This window comes from Periplaneta americana, chromosome 1, assembly GCF_040183065.1.
Source record: "Periplaneta americana isolate PAMFEO1 chromosome 1, P.americana_PAMFEO1_priV1, whole genome shotgun sequence".
Classification (NCBI taxonomy): Eukaryota; Metazoa; Arthropoda; class Insecta; order Blattodea; family Blattidae; genus Periplaneta; species Periplaneta americana.
The window spans coordinates 187,346,466-187,359,725 of NC_091117.1; the positions used below are offsets into that span (position 1 = coordinate 187,346,466).

At 36.1% G+C, this 13,260-nt stretch overlaps 1 protein-coding gene across 1 annotated transcript in view; it reads left to right on the top strand.

Moving 5' to 3' along the window:
• Positions 1-13,260, top strand: part of LOC138705252 (uncharacterized) — an 84,798-nt gene that overhangs the window by 33,970 nt on the left and 37,568 nt on the right. The window lies entirely within an intron of this gene.

The window sequence follows — 13,260 nt, forward strand, 5'->3', positions numbered from 1 at the left end:
GTGATACAATGGCTTCTGAAATGCAGGCTTCACCATATATAGAATGAACCGTAAGTAACGTTATTAATAGGGATATCTTATGCGAAGTTTTACTGCTAGAAGGTAGGAGCGTTCCATGCGGCACAACATGTTGTAGGGCTATGTTATATCATACGCTGTATTCCGAATCTCACCGGAATCACGGTGTTCCAAATTCCACCGATGACGTCATTGATGCTCCACCGGTGTCGTACCGGTGCCATCAACTTGCAGAAGTGGTGGCAGTCTCCATCAGCCGCCATCAGTGAATCTGACTGGTTCTTGTATAGGGCGGGAATTAGCAGACGAATAACATCGTGCACTGTTGTGTCATGGCGGTGTGTTCTGCTTTAGTTCTGCTGTATTTTTTGTAATGAGCACAACGTAAAAACAATATGTTAATGGCTTATGAGCGAACATGTCAACGGACCAGTTATTACTACCGGTTCAAGAAATAAATTGTTTATACTATCTTTTCTTTGAACGAGATGGGAGTACGAAAATTTCGCAAAATTTTGCTAGCGTAGCACAGACAACAACTTGTACAGCCGCCATGACAGCCATCGATCCTTCCAGCAGTTTTGTTCCTTATTTCGCTGCAACGTGACGTCATTGATGCCACCGGACCGGTGAGATTCGGAATACGCTGATATGCTATAGTTGATTACGTTTTCCCGCTTGTTGGTTTTTTTGTGTGTCAAAATTATATTTACAATTATTTTGTATAACCTAGTATAATTTAATATAATGCAATATTTTCTTATCTCATAATTTAATTTAACTTACAATAAATAATGACGTAAACCTGTATAATATTGAGCGATTCTCCGAGATAGGTGGGGAAATCTGCAGTATGCAGAATGTAGATACAAGTAAATTAAATGTTCGTGAACCTAAACGAAAACTTTGAGAACGAGGTGTACGAATAAAAAAATAGGAACTATGTCGAAGGTGGGTATTGCCCTCTTTAATCATTAGTATTTAAGAACCGTACGCTAAAAACAGAATGTGTAGCCACCAATGTGATTTTTTTATAGGGAAGGGACTATCGAGATTGAATTCCTTGTATTTTTTCTGTAGTTGCAGAAAGATCAAATGCAATTTTTAATAGGATGATATATTATCGCAGTAGTATCACGATTAGTCGTGCGTTTTGTAGGTTAAGGACATGCAGTTTTGAATACTGTGTAGGATGATTTTGAAAATTTGGAATTAAAACATAGTTTTAATAATTAGGGTAACTTACAGTTCTTTAAAAACATTCACGAAATGGATTTCACTACGGATCGTCCTGGATAATAAACATTCCAGTTTATCGAGAGTTTACTGCAGGAGTAAACTTCGGAGACTCCTACAACTACTGCATATAATCTAAGCTAAAATAGCTCGCTGTCGAGGTTGCATATGTTTTTTTTTTTTTTTCTTCCAAAATGAAACTATAGTCAACAATTCCTTACTTGAAGTAGTTACTTTTATTTAACAGCTAGCACATTCGAGGCGCAATTTAATTACTTATATTTTTTTAAGGTTTAAAGCATATATTCAGAATATTTCGGGACCTGATTGAAGACAAAAAGCTTTCCCTGGTTTTTACATATTGGAACATAATAAAAATTTGCCATTTTTAGTTGTTTTTAAGAGTATTTAATATACTAATGCACTACCTACATCCTCAGTGTTTATATACCGAAAAACAAATGCACACGCAAAGCGCATCCCTCAAAGTACACGTGCGCTATCTGTTGGTGCTAGTTCAGGATATCCCTATTCCGGTGGATTATTCCTTTAGTAAAGAGCAACAAAAAAAAATCAAATACCATTTTGCTGTATTTTGAATAGATTTCTAGAAAAATATGCATTTTAAAATACATTAATTACGAGATCGAGCAACGCTGTATTAGTCAGCAGGGAGTGCACGTAAGACTGTGTTGCTCTGAACAATTCCTTCGCCTCGCTTGTTATGAACAAGGAAGTTGAAGGTCATTGCAACGTATATTGTTTTTAAACTCATAAGAAAAAATATGGGCGATATACCGTTTAATTTTTGTGTTTAATCTGTGTTAGAGAACGGAGAATGGACACAACTCATTTCACGTTAAATAAAATATTGCAAAATTTAAAATGAACTCTAAATCTAATTTTAATTAAATTTTCAGAAAACGCAGACAATAAGATACGCTTATTTCAAACTAATTCGAAAAGATTAAGACATATTTCTACTCTCCCTTTTCAATTGAATATTCTAAATAATAACATAATCAGTGGTGCTACAGCCCTTGAAGGGCCCAGAACTAGCAGCCGGCTGCTGGCCTCACGTTCACATGCCGAAGTAGAGGTGGACGATTATCCAACCAGAATGGAGGTATCGTGTGGTTAGCACGATGATCCCCCCAGCTGTTATAGCTGGCTTTCGCAACCGGATTTCGCTACCTATCATAGCTCCCCAAGTGCATCATGATGCTGGGTGGGCACCGGTTCCATACACCAGCCATTTAATGAGAAAATTTCTTCCACCATGAGAACTCGAACCAGCGCGCATTCCGTAACGCGAGTCCTAGGCAGGCTGTCTTAGACCAGGACGCCACGGCGCGGAACAATTGAATATTCTAGAGAATGTGAACAATAATGATGCTTACTGTGTCACGTTATAAAAAAATTAAAACATTTAATACTCTAAAGGAAAAAAATAAAAAATACGATATGCTTATTTTACGTTAAATGGAATAAATTAAAAATATTATTTTATTTTAGTAGGTTATTTTACGACGCTTTATCAACATCTTAAGTTATGAATGAGATGAAGGTGATAATGCCGGTGAAATGAGTCCGGGGTCCAACACCGAAAGTTACCCAGCATTTGCTCATATTGGGTTGAGGGAAAGCCCCGGAAAAAACCTCAACCAGGTAAATTGCCCCGACTGGGAATCGAACCCGGGCCACCTGGTTTCGCGGCTAGACGCGCTAGCCGTTACTCCACAGGTGTGAACTAACAAAAATAATTTTTAAACACAGACAACAAGAAAAGCTTATTTCACGTTATACAAATCTAATTAATGACGATTAAAGAAATCTCTGTTTGTCGTACTACGAGCATTGCCTTCAACCAATTAGAAATAGTTCTCTCTCACTTTAATTTTTTAAGTAGAAACCGGCAAACTTACAAGAAATCAAATTCCCTTAAAAGCAATGATGTGTGTTTACATTTCTCGTTGTCTCATTCATCTCTCGCATTACGTAAGCTGCATCCCTCCAGCAGGCAAATAATCTTTACAGGATTATCAGAGTGCATCAAGTTTTAAAATTCCTTTGCAGAGCGAGAAGTTACATTTGTTGGGATCAAATTTTTGCACATTTAAAGGACAAAATTAAAATTCTTTCAATCATTTATCATCATAATACACTGTTCTCTTAAATCGACTGAAGATATCGGGAATTAAGTCAATAGTTTTCCCAAAATACGTGCTGAAATGTTTCATATACATATATATTTTTTTTTCTCGAAAAGGAATTAAAACGAGCAAAACTGTATTTAACTTTTTTGTTTGAAATATCTCAAACAATAATCCCTTGAAATTAATGACATATACTGACGGTTCACCCTATACTTATAAAGTATTCTATTTTACAGCAGTTCGTATTGAGAGCTATTTTTTACATAACCTTTTCATGCATGACTTTTCAAATGGGGTTTCGAACCTGACGATTTGGAAGTTTCTCTTGTTAGTATTAACTTCTTGTGTCTCCTAATTTATTTTCCTTGTTACATTTTTTTTTTAACTAATGTGTGACTGAGTATTCGAGTATCCTTGCATTTTCCAGTTACTAGAGTTCAGTATTTTAATACGAGGTAAGTACCATATCAAATAATATTGTACATATTATGTATCTTCTTAATTATAAAGTTATCAATATAAAGACAGAAAACTTTATCATTAAAACTTACTTTCTTCTTACTCTATTTCTGTTCTAATCTGTTTTATTAATCTTTGTGCAATTGAACCAACAAAGTCAAGAAAAAGTTTCCAACTTTACATTTAGTAAATAGAAGTTACTTTATGGAATCAAATCTTTCAATAAGTCAGCCACCCTCATCAGCAGTAAATCATGAATAGACTCCACTGTCCTTTTTTAGCTTTAAGTAAAAAAATAAGTAAATCCAATTAGTAAAAGCACTACAGGAGGTACGAAAAGCAACACAAATAAGATAAGCACAAACATTTGTACCACCTTCCGTTTAATGCTATCAATAACAAGCAAAAAATTTAAACATGAAATAAGCATAGGCTTACAAATATAGTACGAATATAATCAAGTTAAAAGAGTTGCAAAATACTCAGTAACTAGTTTTGACACCAGGACTTCTGATAATAACTCAACGCAAATGTGTGCTAGAGAAGAATGGCTATGGTAAGATAAATTCAAAAAGCGGCTAGCGAAGTGCGATATCGGTTTGGCAAAATGTGTTCCTTGTTCAATAGTTTTTTCAATTAGAAGCTCGTAGTTGCGGCAAGTAACAAAAATAAAACAATCAGTAATTATTTCTTTAATGGGAAAGATTCATATGTAGAAAAAAGTGCTGCAGCTACTGAAGTAGCATTCGACTATCATTCTGTAATGCATCACAAAATAAAACAAGATAGGCCTATTATAGAAAAGCAACATTAAAAAGCGGTACAAATATAGGTCCCTTGAAACATCTAGGCGGGACGCGGGACAAAGGCTTCAAAAGTATTTAATGTTGTGAATATCGAATCCATTTATGTAAAATTTGGGATCCTATACATCCCGATTTTGAAACCTTTGTCCCGTGTCCAGCTTAGATGTCTCGCGGGACCTATATTTGTACCGCTTTTAATGTTGCTTTTCTGCAATATCTTGTTTTGTTTTATGATTTCATGGGCTGACTTGAAACCCATGCAGTCTTTTTTTGTTGTTATTGTTGCATTAGGTCATGTCCGTTTAACAATGTAAGCCCATGAACAGGAAGTAGACAAGGAACTTAATAAAATATGTAAAAACGTACCACAACGATGGAAACAGGTGTTTGTTTGTGTGTATCTAATACCTACTCACTTCACTTGCGTGATTCGGGTTCCGCATAATGCGGGTAGATGGCAGGACTGTGACTCATTTTCAAGTTACACACCACTTCGGCGGACCACGTTACGCATGACGGGTAGCTGTGAACAGTTATGTCGTGTACTAGGGTGAGTGAATGTGTAAGTGTTAATGTAAGTGTAGCATAGGGAATGAGTGAGGATGATGATGGTGACAAATGAGGTTAGGGAGAAGGAGAAATCCGGTGCCAGCACATAGCCTACTCCTGTCAAATAGCACCAAGGAGGCCGTCAGGCTTAATGTTCCCACCCGACAGACGAATCACTATCAACAGTGACATATGCCTTCTCTTCATATGAACTGCGGAGAGATTTGGGATTTAACTCAGGCATATTGGTGTGCAATTTAGTGATTAGAAGTTGTGCACCGCCATCTCTGCCAGTCCAGAGATAGAAATGTTACAGGAAAATTTCTGACTCCGTCGGAAATCGAACCCGTGCCGGCTAGTCTGGAGGCAGACACGCTACCACAGAGCTAATTCGGTAGACAAAGGTGTTCGTATAAAATATTGGCATATGATATATATTTGTAATGTACAGTACAGCTCATGCATTATGTCCAGACATTCCCCCACTCTTCCTAAAGAGCTTGCACGGGAACGGATGAGTCTACTTACGAATTATAGGGGAATGGGTTAGCCTTTGCCTTGAACTCGGTAGACACACACCCAACCTTTCCTTCTACTCCTATCCCCTCCACAAAAAAAGTTGTTCCCCTACTGCGCATCGCGAGTGTCTTGACAAAATGCATGGGCTGTATATAGCTATAGAAAGCATATTTAAATAAATTTCCTATGTTTTTGAACTACTACTTATTCGCAACAATGATCTGCCTCGTGATCACATGACTGTCCTATCACCGGCCACCTGCACTTCTCAAATAAAATCGTAACTGTTAAGAAGTCAATACATGCTGTGAGGTTCTTTGTTTAGTGATAGTGAGATGCCACTGAAGCGAAAGTGTGCATTCTCGGGCGTTTTAAGCTGTAATTACAGTAAAACAGCATTTCAGTGATTATAAGTGTGGGGATTTTTTTGACTTCCTCTCGAAAAATGGTAAGATTTTGACTCGGATAAAAGGATCTGTAAAATACAGTCCGCAGGACCCCAGAAAGACAGCACCCTTGTCTTCTACAGCTAGAAATGTCATTTAAGGGGTGAATAGACCAAATAATCTTAGTTTAATTTTTTTTTTTAAGTGCCTTGCTTTTGGAATTTAAAATCTATAGTCGCGACGCTGTTATTCCCAGCGTGACTCCTCCTCTTTGCTTACGTCTTAGGAAGTCAAGGATCTATAAAGTCTAGGTAGGCAGTATCGTTCGCCATTTTTGTTCTTTCGTTGCAGAGCTACCATACGAGGAATCTATTTGCCACACCGTTGAACATTATCATATCGTAGCTCCTATGATAATAAATCAAACGCACTGTAATTCAGCAAATAATTGAGCAGCAAATAACGTATTCGTGTGCTTTCTGCGAACGCCAACGAAAGAGCCAAAATGGCGGGCGATTATATTAAGTATTTATCGAGCCTTAAGAAATGAATAACGTCTTCCTCAGCGAATCACAAGACGCACACGTTTAAATGTAGCCGACCTGCAATGCGATTGGCTGCCAGAAATTAGAGCGACGGGACTATAGGATCCCTATGTGAAATGAATATGGGAAGTGCTTCTCAAATGATGATGAAAATTCACTGGTTACTCTCGAAGTTCATCCTATGCTACAAGGAGGTACAAAATACTTGCAATAATTTAATTTTAACAAAAGAAAAACTTCAATTGAATTAAAGAATAAGGTACAGACGTACACACTGCTGTTTTTTGTGTAGGATATTGAAATCTTTATATTGTTATTAACATAATAATCAGCAGCAGAATATAGTGGAACATGACTATGATTTATTGTGATTAAACGTCATTAATATACAAGGTGGCCCACATAAAGTGTTACGAGATGGTTTCACTTAAATGGACCAATGAATCTGATTTTCCCAAATCTCATTAGAGAAGAGCGCCTTTGAGACTGTGTCATGGGCAGAATTCCATTGGACTTCACTCATGGGGAATAGGAGGCAGCTCTGATATTTTGAATGGAATGATGGCAAGTTTTTCGAATATTCTGGTTCTCCTCGACAAATCGGGCAACTTTTGTTTGAAACATTTTTTTCTAAAAATTTTACAGTGTGTTTGAAACGAGGTACAATAATAATAATAATAATAATAATAATAATAATAATAATAATAATAATAATAATAATAATAATAATAATAATAATAATAGTAATGGTTTTATTTAACCTGGCAGAGTTAAGGCCATACAGCCTTTTTATTATTATTATAGGCTAGTTGGTAAAGACAGTAAATAAATAATAACAATTAACTGGAAGACTTGAAAAATTTTTTTGCAAAGAAGAGAATATAATCATTCCACAAGGATACTAAAAAATCCACAAAGATGTTGGTACCACCCAAGTTTATGGTACAGATTGGAGTGTTATCAACTACAAAACTGTTTCCTGGAGTTTCTTGAAATGTATTAACATTCAATTTGCAACAGCAGAGTGTGTTTCGTTACAAGCATGATTGTTCCAAAGTAGCTCTCAGAAATACATATACAAGATTTTATTCAAACCCCGATGTTCTGAAAAAATCAACATCTTTATCGAGGCTTGTCAGTCAGACATTGCAGGAAGTCCTGAAAAAAGAATCACATATGTAAGCATTGAAAAAAAGCAAGACATTCTTAAGTTGCTGACTTACATATCATTAGATGACGAAGGTAAGGCATTTTGACGGCTAGCTCTGCCATCTTCTTCAGGGAAGAAGAAGATGGCAGAGATGGCAGAGCTAGCCGTCGAAAGCTTGGAAGCTAATTTCCAACTCACCTGGCTGAGAACCCGAGAAGAGTTATTCTACATCAAACACCGGGAAAGCCTCAAGTCATACATTGTAAGGCATTTTATCAGTCAGCTTTGCAGAATGCCAGTGGATATGAGGATGTGGTTTATGGCAGTATAGAGGAGGAACACTTTCTGTGATAGAAGACGAGTTAATTCTTATTGTCAATGTTTTTATTTTTCATAGGAACTTTAAATAATACATTTTGTTTATCTTGAAAACGTACAATTGTGAAATCATATTGCTATTACTGATATCAACACTAGATGGTTCCAAAATGAACATAATATAAATTATTTTGTAGCCTTTTGTACCCCATTCATAATGGTTCAGGTATAAAAATAAAGTTATCATTGTGTAATGGTTGTAAAAGGAATTAAAACATTGCATACTATATGTTGTATGTGTATTATAATAAGATATTTAAATAAACACATTAAGTAAAATGGTTCACGCCTGTTTTTTTCCAACATGTGTTAAGTCACGAGACTTTACACATTTTAGAAAATATTGCAATGTTAAATCTGTTTCATCACAGTACGAATCAAATTGCACAACAATATTATTCTATTAAAATATTTCACTTTTCACATGAAATAAACTGTTAGCAATCCCATTAAAACATTTTCTTGACAAGTTTCCTGAAAGAAAAGAAAAAAAGGGGGGAGGGGAGAAACATAATTTTTGACTAAGCACAGTTTGGAAACTCACTCTTCATTTTTTTTTTAGTGGGTTATTTTACGACGCTTTATCAACATCTTTGGTTATTTAGCATCTGAATGAGATGAAGGTGATAATGCCGGTGAAATTAATCCAGGGTCCAGCACCGAAAGTTACCCAGCATTTGCTCATACTGCGTTGAGGGAAAACCCCGAAAGAAACCTCAACCAGGTAACTTGCCCCGACTGGGAATCGAACCTGGGCCACCTGGTTTCGCGGCCAGACGCTCTGACCGTTACTCCACAGGTGTGGACCTCTTCATTTTAGTTTAGAATAATACTGTAAAAGGAGCAATTTGTCATATAAATTACCCGTTCCTATATCCATAGTCCACAATACGTTGGTATGAATTTCCATCAATAGACATTTTGTAAGTTTTAGTAATACTAATTAAAATATATAAAATTAGCAAAATAAATTCACTGAACCAGTATAGTATAGTATAGTATAGTATAGTATATATATATATATATATATATATATATATATCACGCGCGCACGCACACACACAGAGTGTTCGAAAAGTATGGAATATTACTCAACAACACAATTTGGGACATCTGGCCGAAATCTACGGCTGACCACTAGGATCCAGAATACAAAGCAGAGGTTAAATGAAAAATACAATATGATTGCGGAGAGAATACGGAACAATGATAAATTTTAATTTTAATTTTAATTTTACAAAAAAAAAAAAGTTTTATACAAAAACTGTTGAAGATAAACCATACAATATGGATGGTGTTTAAGTAAAAGGACTTAACTCTAATTTTAAAAAATTTGACTTTTTTTTTGTTGTAATTAGTCAAAATTTAATTACAAAACGTGAATATATGTTTTTTGACAATTATGTTTACATTCCTTCATATAAAGTAACTACTAATAAGTATTGAAATTTAATTACAGCTCTTTCTGAAAAATTTTTGTTTTGTGGAATAAGCCCTTTTACCTGAACACCATCAATATTGTTTATTGTTAGTAAAATAACATCTACAAAAATACAGACTTAATTCTTCCCTGAAGGAGTAAAAACTCGTGCTCAGATAGTTATCTAAACACGTACTTAACACAAATGAAGATAATTATTTGACACAAAGTGGGACAAGGGAAAAAAATTATAGAAATAAATTAACTTTAAAAAATACAATTTCAATTTTAACAATTTAACTCATACAAATACATATACATATTAAACCAATACATATTCTTTAAAAATTAAATTCCTAACGTTATTTTTTAAATTTCTGATACTAAAATTTTCCAAATTTGGGTATTTTCAATTATTTTATTATATAACCTTGGACCAAAGTAGGTACCATGGCTAAGAGCTGTGCTTGTGAAACACACTGGTTCCTCTAGTCGTATAAAATCGAAGCTTTTAGTTCCATATTTATGATGATACAATTTAAATTTATTACGATTTTTATGTATGAAGTTTAATAAGGCAATATAATAAATTTGTTTAATTTTCAAAACATTAAAATCAAAAAAACAAAAGCTATAATATGATACCAGTGTTCGAAATAAGTTAGTTATTCAGGCATACATAGTGTGATTGTACACTTTATTTTTATTAAATAGCACTCTATATAAAATGTACATATTCCGAATCTTCATTAAATTTTATGTATGAAGGTATAGAAATTTTACCCATTCATCCATTTCATGTCTTTTAACTATTTATTAAACTTGTTTTATGGACTTCAGAACACTGTTACTAACCAAACTTTACAACAGATGCTCAAAATGAGAACCATTCACAGCCAAACAATGTCCCAGTCTATCACGAAAACAATCTACTGTAGATATGAGACAGAACAGATCAGTCATGTAACTGTGAGAAAGACATGTATAAATTTTTTTCTGATCTATTTAATTACGTCACTTTCGTAGAAAAACAGCATGTAACACACTTGAACCGTGACGTCGTGGTTTAAGTCATCCTGCCTAGGACTTGCATTATGGAATGCACGTTGGTTCGGGTCCTCATGGGGGAGAAATTTTCTCATGAAAGTTCGGCCAGTGTATGGGACCGATGCACGACAAGCATCATGATGAACTTCGGGAGCTATGACAGGTAGCGAAATCCGGTCACAAAAGCCAGCTATAATGGCTAGAGGGGGGAGGATCATCATGCTAACCACACGATATCGCCATTCTGGTTAGATGATCGTCCACCTCTGCTTCGGCATGTGGACATGAGGCCAGCAGCCGGCTGGTCGTTATGGTCCTTCATGGACTGTCGCGCCTTGGATTATTAACACACTTGAGACAATGACAATTCCATAATCATTTTGCATTTTTCCGACTATAGAAAGATATGTGCAGAGAAATTTTCCTGCCACTAGAATTGGGATGATTGGAAGCTGTGCCTTTTGTTTTTGAAACAATAATCCGTGTGTAATATTAGCGGTTTTGCCGATCTTAATCAAATTTCCATAGTAAGGCACAAAAGCGACACTGTGCATTGGCCAATCATATAGCTTGTCGTTTGGGGAAAACAAAAAAATCTAATTCTCTATAAGTGATCAGTACAGGCTTGCAGTGGAAAAACACAATGAAAGCATTAGACAAAATCACCAAATATTAGGTCACTTAATAGTGGCTTAAAGATAACATCATTCCAAAACCAATCCTGCTGCTAGTTGATGGTCATCGATCACATCTTACATTAAATCTTGGCAATGCATATGCTGAATGGGACATTATATTGTACTGTTTACCTCCAAACACAACCCATATTTTGCAGGCCTGCAAATGTCAGTGTTTTTAAACCACTGAAAAGTGACTGGAAGAAAACTGTGAGAGAATGGCAAAGTGAACCAGAACTCATACTTGCTTAGTGTAGGTTGTTACACTGAAACAACTGACCTCATAATTCCCACATTATTTTAACTACGGTACTCTGTTTCACCCACAGAATGGTGCAGACGTACAAAAGAAAGACGAATAGAGGCTGTATAGAAGAAGAAATATACGAGAGAACAGCAAGGGATGTTAACGAGCAAAACTTAACTACCAGACAAGCTGCAGAAGCTCATGGTGTTAATTTTATGACTCTTCACCGTTATTTGAAACGGAAAATGAAGATCATAGTTCACGAAAGAATTTAGTTGGCTATATTAGACACAGAGAGACATTCTCTGATGAATTAGAAAAACGTTTAGAAGATTATATAATTCATTCTAGTCGTATTTATTATGGTTTATCATCCAAGAATGTCAGAAATCTTGCATATGAATATGCCGTTGCATGTAACATTAAATATCCTAAAAGTTGGACTGAAACAAAAATGGCTACAGAAGACTGGCTCCTAGGTTTCTTAAAGAGACATCCAAGGATGCCAGAGACTACAAACCTAGCTAGAGCTACTAGTTTCAATGCTCATAATGTTGGTCTATTTCAGAATAATTTGGACCAACTTTTCGAAATGCATCAGTTTGAGGGCCATCAAATATAGAATATGGACGAAACAGGCATCACAACAGTCCAGAAACCACCCAAAGTAATTGCAGAGAAAGTGAAGAAGCAACTTCTGCAGAAAACGGAGCTACTGTGACTATGGATGTGGCTGAGAAAGCAATTGGGAATTCAGTATCTCCACTTTTTATCTTCCCTCGGGTTCATTTCAAACCTCATTTCATTCTACAAAGTCTTCGGAGCTGCCCATCCTAGTGGATGGATAACTGGGCCCATTTTTCTAGAGTGTATGAAACATTTTCATAAGCAAGTCCTCTCTTCTGCGGAAAAGACGGTACTCTTGCTATTGGACATCCACATTTCTCATTTGTCAATTTCCGTATTAGATTTCTGTAAGGAAAACAGCATTATTCTTTTGACTTTTCCACCTCACACCGCCCACAGCCTCCAGCCCCTGGACCTGAGTATCTATGGACCCTACAAGAAGTATTATTACACAGCATGCTGCAACTGGATGAATTCACACCCTGGTTCTCCAATCTCAATCTACAATATTCCTGACATTGCTATGGAAGCCCTTGCAAATAGTTTGACTCCAAAAAATATAATGGCTGGTTTTCAGAAAGCAGGGATATGGCTCTTCAATCGTAATGTGTACAGTGAACAAGATTTTGCAACTGCTACAGTCACTGACAGGCCTTTGCCTGAAAGCGATTCCATGACTAGTGGTGAAAACGAAACTGTGTTGTCACAATGTGATACAAGTCTTCCGGACGAAGATGCCATGATTTACTGGTGTTGGTGTTGAAATCTCAGAACCACAATACCTCTGACAAGAAATAGATCACCTTAAACAACATTAAGGAGAAATGGTTACTCAACACCGAAGATTATGAGGGCCATACGGCCCAGAAGAGAAGCGAACATACCGACTCAAGACCGTGCTCAAAGCCAGCAGACGAAGAAGGGCACTGTCGTCCTCCCGTATCAAAGGAATGTCACTGACCAGATCAGCAAGATACTGAAAAGCCATGACATAGAAACGGTTTTTCTGCCGACTAAACAGGTCCGAAATATGCTAAAAT